This window comes from Microtus pennsylvanicus, chromosome 10, assembly GCF_037038515.1.
Source record: "Microtus pennsylvanicus isolate mMicPen1 chromosome 10, mMicPen1.hap1, whole genome shotgun sequence".
NCBI classification, from domain to species: domain Eukaryota; kingdom Metazoa; phylum Chordata; class Mammalia; order Rodentia; family Cricetidae; genus Microtus; species Microtus pennsylvanicus.
The window spans coordinates 25,973,781-25,988,272 of NC_134588.1; the positions used below are offsets into that span (position 1 = coordinate 25,973,781).

Below are 14,492 nucleotides of genomic sequence, written 5' to 3' on the forward strand. Positions count from 1 at the left end.
GAGGACCGCCCCCCCAACACACACACCCCAGAGGCTCTTGAGAATTGTAATTCTGAAGTCGACACACACTTCTCCGAGCTGCAAATTCCTGCTACCCAACTCAGAGTATTTTAGAGAGGAGCGGAGAGTCAGGAGACTACGCCCTGAGGCACTGAACACTTGCCGAGACACTTTAGGGAAGATGTGGCAATTCAGTTTGGTAAGAATTCGGACAAAGGTGGATGGACATAACCCCAGGTTATGGGAGGCAGAGGCTAGAGAGATGGAGCAAGTTCAAAGTCAGTTTGTGTCACAGAGAAAACTCTGGGCTACACAGTAACACCCTGCCTCAAAGGATATAAAAACAACAAAACAAAACAGAAGGCAAAGAATGGAAAAATTGCTTCTTTAGAGGGTGGCACAAGAAAGGCAGATTGGTTAGAACATGCAACCAGCTCCCAACCACGGCAGCGTAGTGTAGACAATTGAAAATATTCAACACCAGGAAGACTCTCCTTTTATAGCTGGGAGCCCTGCAACTAACATGGACACAGGCTGCAGGGTATCCCACAGACTGCAGGGTATCCCACAGGCTGCAGGGTATCCCACAGACTGCAGGGTATCCCACAGGCTGCAGGGTATCCCACAGGCTGCAGGGTATCCCACAGACTGCAGGGTATCCCACAGGCTGCAGGGTATCCCACAGGCCGCAGGGTATCCCACAGGCTGTAGGGTATCCCACAGGCTGCAGGGTATCCCACAGGCTGCAGGGTATCCCACAGGCTGCAGGGTATCCCACAGGCTGCAGGGTATCCCACAGGCTGCAGGGTATCCCAGAGGCTGCAGGGTATCCCACAGAATGCAGGGTATCCCACAGGCTGCAGGGTATCCCACAGACTGCAGGGTATTACAGAGACTGCAGGGTATCCCACAGGCTGCAGGGTATCCCACAGGCTGCAGGGTATCCCACAGGCTGCAGGATATCACCTAGGCTGCAGGGTATTACAGAGACTGCAGTCTTACAGAGGCTAATTTTCCAGCGTCTGCCTACCTGGCACACCTTGGTCTACAGGGACATCCCAGACCAGGAACAAGGAAACAGCAAATCTTCAGGGGGACCCCAGTTGCTTATGAGAGAGGCTGGGCCCTGTCACCTGGCACTCACCTGTTGACTTTGGATGTCTACTCAAAACTTCTTCCTCCTTCTCCCTAGCCAAGTGTAGAGGTGAGGGGGAAGGAGAGTGGTTTTGTAACCTCAGAAAAGACTTGTTCGTCTGTCCCTGACAACTGGAAACTCCTCAGAGGCTGAGAGATCCCTAAAGGGGAATTGCTGGGTCACAGCCAACTTTCTTTCTTTCTTTTTTCTCTTTTTATCTTTTTCTTTTCTTTTCTTTTTTTATTTGAGACAAGGTTTCTCTGTGTAGCTCTGGCTGTCCTGGAACTCACACCATAGACAAGGATGGCCTTGAACTCACAGAGATTCACCTGCCTCTGACTCCGGAGTGCTGGGTTTAAAGTAGGTGCGAGCTCTGCCCAGCTCCTTCTGCATTCTTGCATTCAGCTTTGCTTTGTCCTGTCTTTCCCTCAACAGCCTGCCTCAGGGGCTCTGCCACAGTGTTTTTCATTTATCTCTCCCTCAGTCAAACTGATAAAGGGTTCCACAATCTGCCATCCTAGGGGCCCCAGAAGTTATGTTCGCTCTCTGATTGGCTGTCAGGAGTCAACAACGCTGGGCAAACAGTGAAGGACCGTATGTCATGTAACGACACAGCAGGCAGATGGTCATGGAAGAGGTAACTCCAGGTGTTCATCTGGGCAAGAGAATGCTAAGGCGGGAATGTAGCTTTGGCCCATAAGCGACTCTTCTGAGAGCCGCTAAGATTAGTGGATGCCAGTATCCCTCTTCCTTCCTCAACTCTCCTACCCTTGCTTCTTCACTTGCCAGCCTCGTTTTCCTCCTTGGCGCCATACTGCCAGATGGCAGACTACATGCCTTGAGACCTTTGGGCAAGTTCTCACAGAGCCGCTAAAGAATTACCTGTCAGGCCCAGACGAAATTGGGGACAGATGGTTAAATGTGGTACATATGAGTATATCAGTGTACCTGCTGGCCTTCAGACTCTCTCAGCATCGAAAATATGTTACAGGATCCACGCTCTCATCCCCGCTCCTCTCAGCTCTTCTCAGCCTGACCTTTACCCTAAACCTCTCCAGCTCATGGGCTTCCCTCCTCTAACTTCTCATTCCTATATAACCCTGCCATTTTGTCTGTGTGCTCTCTTGGCTCTTGGTCTTCTCTCTCTTGGCCCTCTTTGTGCTCTCTCTCTCTCTCTCTCTCTCTCTCTCTCTCTCTCTCTTTCTCTCTCTCTCTCTTTCTCTCTCTCTCTCTCTCTCTCTCTCTCTCCTCTGGTTCAGTCTTTGGGGCTTGTGAGTTCAGTACTTTCTCTCTCTGCTCTGGATTCCTCCAGAAGCCTCTGACAGTACTCTCCCTCAAATATAAAATAAAAAATAATAAAAAAAAAAACCTCCTCAACCAAACCTGGAGTGATCATGTCCCCAGTTTATATATCACCCAATATTCGGGAAAATAGGGGATGCTTATAATCAATCTTGCTTCTCTTTACTGGCCCTTTAAAAGGAAGATTTGCCTGTGGAGAGAAAAAAAAATAGGCCTTAGTCTAGGCTCAACAAGTTTCAGCAAACTTGCCCAGTACTAGCCAAGTGGACTTTTTCACTTCCAACTCCCTTTGTGTGGTTCAAAACAAGGAGCACACTCAGTTTACGGCTAGCTAGCAGCTCTCTCTGGTTGCCAGCTGGACAAACAGAGGCAAGAGTCCCATTCACGCTCTTTCCCGCTGGCCGCAGGCAGAACTAGAACAAGAAGGAGCACTGTGTTCCCACTGCACCAAGCAGCTGGGGTCAGAGAGCTGCGCCACTACCTGCTGATGGGCTACTGTGGAGGGAAAGATTCTAAACAGCTGATGCCCCTTTCAAATGTGAAGAGGATGAAAGTTAGCCTTGGCAGAGTCACAGCCTCAATGCTCTTGTTCAGTGATTAATGGTACACGGACTATACTCTCAACTTGATAGGGAATGCTGGATTATACAACTGGCCCATCCTGGGATTAAACATTGACTCCAGGACAAGGGTTAAACATTGACTTAGCCAAAGAGCTACGGTTGGGAGCAGAGCTGGTGGTAAACAGCACTTCATCTGTTCAGTCTTCTGCCATTCACCTTGCAAAGCAGCAGTCACAGGCCCCATCCCCTGCCAGATGTGGAGGACTGGAAGGTAAATAGATTCATCAGAGGCAGACACAGAGAAAGAAGGAACAGTGTGGATAACAAAGACGGCAAACGTCTAGCTTCTCCCTTACACTTCTGATTCCTAAAGGGCCTAGTGGGCTTTTTCTACCATCAGCAGGGCCATCTGCCTTTGCATGGCCCCAACAAGTTCAAGGCTACGTTAGGACATATTTATCCCCAAAGCTGTGGGCCTAGCAGCCTACCTGTCTTTGTTCAAACTGATCAACCCTAAATTAGGGGATGAAGACCCTTAGAACCCAGAGTTCTCAGAGACTTCGGCTGCCTAGTCCCCTCTCCACTTTGCAGGGTGTCTTTCTCTCTATGTGTCTCCTGGCCTCTAATGAAAACCTGTCTTCACTAGTTGACTCTGTCTGCTGCATCTGAGACTTTCCCCTGCCTTCTAAATCTTTAACTGGCAGAGAAAAGTGAACCTGAACAAGACTCCCGGCCAGGAGCAGATGGGGAGAGCGAAGTGAGGACGGATGTATGGTTTGAGGAACTTCTCTAGCAAATCTAAAGCATCAAGCTAAGACAAGCTGAGGTTGGATCTGTGTGGGGCCTTGACCTTCTACAATCCACTGGGTCAACCAAGGGGGCAAGTGGAACCCCCTGCTGTCCATGTAAATGGAACACAAAGTAGTCATCCTCACTGTGAACGCTTTGGTGGGGTGGGGTGGGGTGGGGTGGCAGGTACCCAGTGCAGGAAGATCTTGGTTATAGGGCCTATCTCTGCCACCTCCTTTTCCAATACACTTGGGCATCATTTCACATCTGTGCCCATGGATCTTCAGTGTTCGGTGCAGAATTCCTTAGTTCTGAGTTCCTGTCCTGTCCCATGTTTAATCAAACATGAATGACAAGTATCTGCTACCTTCCAGCTATCACACATGGTAACTTTGTAACACCTTTGCGGATTTAGGATAAGCAGGTCCGAAGACATTATGTCTCTTGTCCAAGCCTTCCTGGTTAGCAGATGGAAAGGCCTGGGTATGAATCCAGGACAGTCTGGGACAGAGCCTGTCCCTTCTCACAGGCTGCACTGTCTCAGCATGCTTGCTTCCTCCCAGCTTGTGCAGGACACTGTCGTGCGTGAGTGATGGTTATACACCCTGAGGAAACAACGGCACACACGTCTGCAGTTCTCCAGTTTCCCTGGGTGGCCAGCTGATTGTAGTCAGAGTAGATGCCTGAGGTGGACACAGTCTCCACGCTATATCTACATCCTAACCCCAGAAGCCGGTAAACGTGGCCTTAGTTAGGAAATGGGTTTTTGTAGGCAGACAGGATTAAATTCAGGATGATCAGATGATGAAATCATGCCAGATTATGAGACTGGCCCTTAAATGCTACCCCAAGGGTCATCATAAGAGCAACAGGCAAAGGAAGCAGTCACTCAACACAGAGTGACTACAGAGGCAGAGAGCCTGGGAGGTTCCGCGGCATATCAAAGAACGTCAAGGAACAGCAGCAGAAGCTAGAAATTGAAAGAGGCAAGGATTGAATCCTCCTCTGAGACGCCATAAGGAGGGTTGCCCTGCTGCCACCTTGGTCTTGGATTTCTGTTCTTCAGACCTGAAGAGGAGCGTATTTCTGTTGCTTAATGGTGCTAAGATTGTGGTCAGCTGTCACAATCGCCACAACAAACTCACACAGCGCTCAACCGACACACACAGGCCCCAAACTGGAAAGCCTTGCAAACCTGTTGGCCCCGCTCTTTCATTTTATAGATGAAAAGTCCACAGACCAAAAGAGGAAGTGATTTGGCAGAGGCAGAGCCAAAGCTAGCATACAGGTGTGTCGACTTGGGCCAAGTGGTTCCGATCCTCCCCACACTGGATGAAATCTAGGTCATATTTTCTTAATATTACGATACGGTTGGCTTGAGTAAGAGAAAAAAGTTTTGGAACGCATCGTTGTCACCATTGTTACTAAGTTGAACACTAGACACATTCTTCAGCCATGGGCCAGTCCCTCCTCCCTCAGAGCTGGACACCGGGGTCACTCACTGGGTTCTAGAAAGAGAAACGGCAGTGGGAGGGGGAGCTAACCACTGTACCCATCCACCAGTGTGTGGCTGAACTCAAAACTGGCCACAAGAATTTAACTTCCTGATTAATCATTGGGTTCTACTTTTACATTTCCTCTTTCCCAAAGCCAGATCCCGAAGCGGGAGAGGTGGGCTATGGGTATGTGGGGAACGTACCTAACACGTTTCTCTGTGGATGCATGCATTTAATATGGGTCTGCTAAAACACTTCCGGGTACCACTGGGAGCATGTGCTACCAGTACATGATCTAGAGAGCCACCCACCATCTTGGAGTTACAGAGAAGGCAAAGAGAACAGTCCTCACCTCCAGGCAGCAAACAAAGCAGTGTTTTAGTTGATACACTTCCTTCCCGCCTCTCAAATCTTCCTTTATCAAGTGTCTGTGCTAGTATCCAGGGGCCTCTCTCCGCACCTCCTGCATCTCAGACAACTAGACACAAGTTATTCCTTGCTTTGAGGGAAGCAAACACATCCTACAAGTATCTTGACTATTGCGTTTAAATAGACAAAGGCATAGAGCAGAAACTGTCCAAGGAGCTCTCAGATGGCAGAAACAGGCTTGTGCCACCTCTGTCCCCATGCATCTCCCTCTCCCAGCACACCTCGTATTAACCATCCACCCTGGAACGGGGAGGAGGAAATTGCTAATGAGGAAGAAAAAGAAGTTGGTCACTAGTGTGTCTCTGTGACCTCCCGCTGCCACCATGGCTCCAAGCCTGAGCTCCGGTAGAAGAGAAAAGGTTAACAATGATATCTAGAGAGTTTGGAAAGTCCAGAGTCAAAAGACTGCAGCACTGCCTGTCCTCTCTAAACTGACAGTGGTCCACAATCTCAACATCACCCATTGCCCCTCCAAATACATGAGTTGAAAGGATACATAGGCATTATGGGAGCACAGTTCTCCAAGAGACCCCAGGAAGCTCAGTCAATCCACTCTGCAGGCACAAGAAGGGCAAAGGAGGGCTGAGCAGCCTTGCAGTTCCACCGAAGGAACTGAGAGGTAGCGACAAGAGAGGACAGAATGGACTACAGAGCCCTTGGAATGAGCAAGGATAAGAAGTCCCACCGACCATGGGGGTCAAGTTCTATCTTGGTTCACAGAATCACTTTTTCGTTTGGAGGAACAAGACCGACACGACCCAGGAGCACACCAGGCCAACCACAAAATCACAGGTGTCCCCTTGCTGCCCCAGGGGTTATGTTGCCATTCAGAGGAGGAAAAGGGACACCAAAAGGGAAGAAACCCGATCCGAAACACCACTGAATTGGACCGAGCTTTCCTGGAAGTGCCTATGGTTTTCTTTGTTCTTTCATCGATCAGATTATGGATTTACCGTCTCCAGTTGAGTTCCATAATAAAAAAAAATACAGTTTCTTTTCTTGTCGTCAAAATCTGCGATTGTGTTGTGGGTTAGCCCACACAAGTGAGCCCAGATGCACAGATGGCCCTCCTGTTTCTGTAGCCCTTGTTTCCCCTTCCCCTTCTGGCATTTGCATTAGGACTCTTGAGGAAGAGCCAGTGAGCCGGTGAGCCCTGCGCAGGTACAGTGCGTAGCCCTTCAAGGGGAAGGGGAGCTCGTGAGGGTATGGGGTGTATGGAACAATGGGTTTCTTTGTGTGGCACGGGAAGTCTATGATATCTGGAGGATATCTAGGAGACCCAAACAGATCATGATCCGGGAAGGTTCCATGGACTAACTAACTGTGGTGAGGAAGGAGGTGGCTGTCTCAACTCAGCTGGTGGGAGTCCTTGTGTAGCCCTAACACAGCTTCCGTCCAGCCCAGCATCAGGGAGTGTAGGCAGAGTTAGGGTGGAAAAGATCCTGAAGGCTCTGGGCTGAGAAGGATCTCTTTGCAGATGGTGCTTAAACGGTGGTATTTCAGGCTCCATGTGCTGGGGTCATGGGAACAGAGCAATCCATAGGGACTAGGGATGTGAGGCCAAACACCAAGGGACCTTCTGTCCCGTATCTTGAAGCTGCAGCCATGGAGGATCCAGAAGTGACATAGTCTCCCCAAGTACAGGGGAGGACAAATGGAGCCAACCAGGGAAGCTGGAATCTGTGGGAGTCACGTGCTCAGACTGGCTACTTTGCCTAATGGGACAGCAGGCCCTTTAAGAGCCAGGTGCGGGTCAAGCACAGAGCACAGTTTCGGTTTTGGCAGCAGTAACCAGTGCCTGACTGGAAGCTTCTAGAAAAGCAGGGGTACACACTGGCTGGCAGGCTGTGCCCCGAAACTGGAGCAGCTGGAGAAGGAAGTGGCTAAAAGTAAGTGTGCTGCCTGGGCTTCTCGGCTAGGATGCTCCTTGGGATCGTGGTTCAGATGATCCCCTGACCCTCAACTACCAACCTCCCAGAGAGGGGGAGGTGGATGGGGCAGACTGTGTGCCTGTATGTCACAGGGGATTGCAGGGGCATATTCCAGTGGTACGAAGAAAGGCAGACATGCGTATGGGCATGCCTTTTCTGCAAATTAGTCTGGGTGAGAAGAAAGCATCGTCTGTTGCCAGCACACCCATTACCCTTAGTTTCCAAATTCCCTAATCCTCCTACTGCTACTAACCCCCTACCGTTATACAGGACCTAATCTTTCTGAACGTCAGTCTCAATCTGTAAAATGGGGATTTAAAACTAACAGCTATCACTGCTGGTCCAGGGGGGTTCAAATGAGAAAGTAAGTGCAAAGTGTAGCAATATAACAATGGCTTGGTGCATCTCAATTTAGTTCAATTACTTGAGAACGAATTGAATGGCAGGCAGGTCTGGAATCAGATTATGCAGTAAAGCACCTCAGCTACCTTTCAAAGCGGGCCACCCTCAGCCGCTTTTTCTGGGCTTCTGCGAGGTTCTGAAATCATTTCTATTCGCAGTCCAGACTTGCACCCACATATTTGTGTCACTAGGAACAAGCATGCTTTATGTTGTCACTTGGCGCTGCTTTAAATGGGGAGAATGATGTTTTTGTGGGGTGATAAGCTGGGGGGGGGCAGAGCCACATTCTAGGTACAGGTATCAGCCCTATGCCCCGATGCGCCCCCTAACACACACCCAGACACAATCAGACAGCATCCTCAGTCCTGTCTATCCTGAACTGTTCCTTAGCCAGCACAGAAGCCAGTGATGGAGGACAGTGTGACAGCTCAGCTTCGTCTTCCGCCAGCTACACCTGTACAACTGCCTGCAGACTGGGAGCCACCTAGGACAGGACATACACATTTTGTTTCTGCTAACACTTTCCCCTGCTGCTAAGGGACTTAGAGATTTCTTAATATATAAATAGGGGTGTGCCAGTTTGGGGGGTTTGGGTAGAAGGCATCTATTCAGTGGCTGAAAGTAGAGGCTCGGCTGTGAGTCAGATTCAGAACTTTCCAGTCGTGCTTCTGCCTAAACGGGGAGAATGGATGCCGTGTTATAGCCAATGAACTGGGGTCAGGAGAACACCCAGCTCTATGACCGTGGCCCACTTCTTAGCACACTTCTGCATCTGTGGGGTTCATTCACAAAAAAACCCATAACTTCGGCTTCCATTTAGTAAGTCCACTTGCCTTGGGACTTCATAACTTCACCTCATTCTCACCCCCAAACACCAGGGAGCTGGGAAGGGTAGACATCCCTTTCCATCTTACAGTTGAGGCAGCTAAGACTTCATGAGTTAACGTGAATGATGTCAAGTTCCCAGGCTCATCTGAACAATACGTGAGTGCATCCTTTCTGATATGACTTTATCACCTATCAGAACAAATCACTTAACCTAAAAAAAATGTTTACAACTAGAACACATCTATAATTCTAGCACTTGTGGGGCTAAGGTGGGAAGATAGATGGATTGTGAGTTAGAGGTCAGCTACATAGAGAGACGCTGCCTCAAAAAATAAACAAACAAACAAATAAATGAAATTACAGTTGAGTATTCCTGAATCTATTATTTTAAAATCTGAAATGATTTGAATTTTAAGAGCCAACACGACACAAGCAGAAGTTCCACACCAGACCTCAGGTAGCAGGCATCAATCAAAAACATAGGCACAGTAAAAATATAGAAAATTACTTTCAGGATATGTTTAGACTTGGGTCCTTCCCAAGATCTCTTACCACAAATCTGAAAATATTCCAAAAATTAAAATGAAGGCCTCTTCTGATCCGGGACACTCAGCTTATAAAATTGGTGCATTAGGAGATTATCTGTGTTCTCCTTTTCTCTCTGACTCTGGGTACAAGGAAGTTTGGGTTCCAGGGTTGCTGGCATTGATACAGCATGGCAGGAGTAACAGAGCTTTGGCATGGCTGCATCCAGATTCAGGAAACAAAGGCAACACTCCCCATCCATGCCCGATGCTAAATAAATAGCAGCTAGTGTTTGCAGGAAGAACTCTTGGCACCACCTCTCCGTCCAAGGGACTCTTCGTGAGAATTGCCTTTCCTATGAAAGTGGGGGAGGAGAGAATCATTTTACTCCCTCTCTGAAGTTGGCCTTCCCAGTCCTTCTTCTTTCTGCTGATTCCTCTAACAGCAAGACCCAGCACAGAAGGGTGACTAAGCTTGTATGCTCGTTTGCAAAAATTATTTTTACTATTTTGGCATGTGTGTGGTGTTTGTGTGTGTGTGGTATACATGTGTGCATAGTATATACACATGTGTGTGTGCAAGTGCACAGCCTGTGCCTGTGCATACAGAGGCCAGAGAATCTAGGCTGGTTGTGGTCCTCTATCCATCTCACTTGGGCACCTACCTTGGGCAGCTTTCTTACATGTTTGTGCTTTATGCCCTGCTTCCTGGGGTAGCTGTGCAAACTAAAAAGCTGACATCAGTAAAGGTCTTGGAAAGAATTCTCTGTGTGTTCTTCTAACCCAGGTCACAGTGCTTGCTTCTGGAGTCACGGGGCTCAACCTACAGCTCTCTCTTAGTCTTGATAGGATGCTCAGCCAGAAGCCTTCTAGTTTCTTTCACTCTTTGACCAAAAGAAAGAGAAGACTACAATGACTTTAGAGAGGAGATGTGGACGAATTAACACTTCCAATCCCATCGCTCTGCTAAAGACTTTGTCATTTGGTCTGTATAACAATTTCCTATGATGCAGAATCATCTCCAGTTTACAGAGGGGGACCTATGGGCTCAGCTTGAAAATCCACACAGCCCCTAGATGAGAGTGGAAAGCCAAGTAGAAGAATAAGTGGTTTTACCACTCAGCCCAGTGCATAGTTCCCATGAAGATCAGACACTACCCAACCCTTCTGCCTTTTAGAGCAGTCGTAGCTGCTTTCCGTTGAGGAGCCCTTAATATCATTAAAAATGTGTTCATATATATTATTCTTCCATCTTTCCCCGTGTTCTCCCATCCCTAGGCATTTCCCTTCCAAGTTAGAAGAGTCAGGAACTCTTACACTCATTTTATCAACGAAAGCACTAAGTCAGTATATTCCATCCAAGAGATAGGATGCTCCTTATACCCCATGATAGTATGGGATGCAGACCCCTACACTCTCTTCCATCCTCAACATTCTCCTTCACATGACAGTTTCCAGGCTCATGCTACCCTGTGCTCAACGCTTGGACTGGGAGAGACGAACATGATAGTCCCAAATGGACTTAGGCAGTGCCTCTCCTGTAATAGAAGATGCTGTTCCTCAGGCTAAGGAAGAAATGGGGAGGAAGCCTTCAAAGCTAAGCCATCCTCTTCCTATCCTCAACTCCAGAGCATCTTACTCCAAGTTCGTACTCCTGGGTTGTCAGAAACTGTCGTTTGGCTTCTGGTCTTCTTCTTCTTCTTTTTTTTTTTTTTTTTGGTTTTTTGAGACAGGGTTTCTCTGTGGCTTTGGAGCCTGTCCTGGAACTAGCTCTGTAGACCAGGCTGGTCTCGAACTCACAGAGATCCGCCTGCCTCTGCCTCCCGAGTGCTGGGATTAAAGGCGTGCGCCACCACCGCCCAGCTGGCTTCTGGTCTTCTTAACTCACATTCTCTGTCCCCACTGAAGGCCCTGGAGCTTTGAGAACCCCACATTACCTTCTCCTGGGAGGTGAAAGCTTTAGGTTGCTTCAGAGATGTAAGAATAGATGGCTTACTAGCCAAGCTAAGCTCCGGGCCCAGCTGTCTCTCCCTCAGAAAAGGAACATCAGAGGTTAGATGAAGACAGGTTTGTCCCCAAAACTGAAAATCTGTCACTTTAATCAAAGGGGCACTATCTAAATTAGGTTTATAAGGAGACAAACTCAGTCTTCTTACTGAGTGGCCCATACTCGTGCCCCAATCTACAAGCTTGGGGTCTTAGGTTATAAACACACTGGGAAGCCAACAGTAAACCTCAAACGATGTGGAACACCTCGGCCTCATTAGTGGAAAAAAGCTCGACCCTAGATTAAGTGCAAGTGTACTAGTGAATAACCCATGCAAGAGGAGGGTGTAGATCCCCACGCTTTTGCTTTATTTAGCCAACTAAGAGTGTAGTGAGTCCTCTAGTGTACTGAGCAAGAGTAGAACCTTGCCTGGGGAAAGACACTTGGTACCCAAAGGAGAGTAGGGTTTTTTCTTTTCCTTCTTTCCTTCCTTCCTTCCTTTTTCTCTTCTCTTCTCTTCTCTTCTCTTTCTCTCTCTCTCTCTCTCTCTCTCTCTCTCTCTCTCTCTCTCTCTCTCTTTTGTTTTGTTTGTTTTCGAGAGAGGGTTTCTCTGTAGCTTTGGAGCCTATCCTGGAACTCTCTATATAGACCAAGCTGGCCCCGAACTCACAGAGATCCACCTGCCTCTGCCTCTCAAATGCTGGGATTAAAGGCGTGTGCCACCACCGCCCGGCCGAGGGTAGGGTTTTTAAAGTCAAAAGGCTGTAATCACATCATACCTGGTGTAGGCTATGGGTCTTCACAATGTCACCTTTGATCTTGTCAACCATCACACAAGGCATCCATCTAGAGCAGCAGTTCTCTACATGGCGGGGGTGAGACCCTTTGGGCGTCAACTGGCCCTTTCACAGGTGTCGCTTAAGACCCTCAGAAAACACAGATATTTACATTGCGATTCATAACAGTAGCAAAATTACAGTTTTGACATGGCATCAAAAATATGGTCACCAAACCATGAGGAACTCTGCTAAAGGGTTGCAGCATTAGGAAGGTCGAGGCACCAAACTGTTTTTACCTGCCAGGACCCTTTCTCAGCATAGATGGAGAGAGAAGCACTCTTCTATTGACAGGCAAGTGTGACTTCCAAGTGGGGGAGGTGAGGAGTCAGGCCAACCTGAACTTTCTTCAGCTAGTCACTAATAGATTTACGACCCCATAGAACCGATCTCTGGACTCGTGCAAGAAGTGATGCTGGACTCATGGTCCCGGTTCCAATTCTGATATAGGTGTTGGGGTCAGGAATCCCTGACCATTAGGTCTCCCATCCACGGCAATAAGGTAATTGCATCTCTGCCGGGGTTTTCTGCGGCAATACATAAGATCATGGAAGAGAATCCTAGCAAGGCACCTGGGGAAAGAGCTTTACTCTTTCTTTCCCTTCTTAAATCCCTTTTTAGTCACCCTGCCATTGGGACCTCGCTGAGCTTTAGAAAAAGTCTGACTGAGAGAAAGATGTCTTATATACAGGATCCTTTTAGCGGCTACCAGAGAAACAGCTCCAAATTTTTAGCTCTAGACAAAGAAGAATTCCTGTGTTTGAAAATGTCTCCTGCCTACCATCTTCCCTGGGAGTAGACTCATGACTTCCTTGCCAAGGTGACCCTCTCCCAGGTTGCCAAGGTGACCCTCTCCCAGGTTGCCAAGGTGACCCTCTCACAGGTTTTTCCTTCCAGGTATGTGTGCCTGATGCTCTCACACCTGACTTTGAGCTATGCACAAAGTTGAAGGTATACACACATCTCTCCCTGCTTCCAAGTTGACTGACCTAGTCATCCAAAATGCATCACAAAATGATTGGCGGCCTGGGTTAGAAGTCAGGTCCCCCACCAAGGAAAGCCTGGCACCTGGTTCTCCGTAACAAAAGGAGTGTCACTTTGCCTGGCCAGAGGAGGGTAGCACCCCAGCTGAGCCTATCAGAAGAAGACCAGGTCTTGCCTCATGAGTATTAGAAGCTTGCTTTTCTAGAGCCAAGGACAAGATTGAGAATTCAACACACCCACCACTAGTTTGGGCTCTTAAACTAAGACCTTAAGATGAAAATATTTGGCCTTCCCACCTGTGACTGCACCCAGGACTGGCACAAGGGGCATGTGTTCTGTCCCTGGGGACTTGGCATCACCCATCCCAACTGTTACAGAAAAGCTAGGCCTCACAGCTGCTCTTGTTTAGGAGCTGCTTGCCTCTCAGATGACCCCTAGGCACCTGATCACACCCAAATTAAGTTGAGTTTGGCTAAGACTCCACTCCAGAAGTTTATCATTGACTTGGTAAGAAGGTGCAGGCCACTAACCCCAGTAAAAAAAAACCCTTAGTTGCCATCTGACACCCTTCTCTGTCCCCACCCCCTGCCCTCACTCTTCCAAAGAACCAGAGGAACAGAATACCTTTATCTCCACAAGGAAATAAAAGGGTTTCTTACTGGGAAATTCCCCCACTGAAAAGAAATAACCAAGATAAACAAGTCTATTGCCTTTGGCTCAGCTAGTGAAGGAAGTCTCTGAGAAGCGGAGTTAGGGACAAGCAGGGAGAAGAGATACTGCCCAGGCTACCTCCTGCTTACAGCTTTCTTATCTTTATGGTCACTCATTATTGCGTAGGGCCTATTATCATTGTTTTTCTCCTTATAAAGCTCCTTTAAATCCATTCCAAAGATTATAGCCAAACAAAGTCCTCAAATTCTGTTGGAAAGTGGGGACTCCCCTCTCCTTTCTCCTCTCTTCCTCTTGGCCCTAGAGTCTAGGATATCATTTGGACCCTTGAGATAGCTCAGCCATGCATGGCCCAAGCCTCAGTCCTCTGTAGGTCTGGACTATGCAGAAGTCCACATGACGGCTTGTATTCTCGCTCTTTGTCTGCCGGAATTCACCAGGTAGGAAACATGATAACATCTATATTTTTGTCTCCAACCCCAGAGTGGAGTCATAGGAAACCTTGGGTACAGCTCATCATCTCCAGCTCACTCTCGGCTGCTGCTGCTGTGTCTGCCTTTCTGTCTTATTTCAAGGCTACTTGTACAACTCCAATGAATACTGCCAGGTCCAAAGGA

At 48.2% G+C, this 14,492-nt stretch overlaps 1 protein-coding gene across 1 annotated transcript in view; it reads left to right on the forward strand.

Moving 5' to 3' along the window:
* Positions 1-7,447: 7,447 nt before the first annotated feature.
* The window catches only part of Pigr (polymeric immunoglobulin receptor), a 28,775-nt gene continuing 21,730 nt past the window's right edge, over positions 7,448-14,492 (forward strand). Inside the window, exon 1 of the mRNA XM_075987844.1 lies at positions 7,448-7,603. The gene's annotated coding sequence lies outside the window, so the exon portion shown is untranslated. The remainder of the gene's footprint in view (positions 7,604-14,492) is intronic.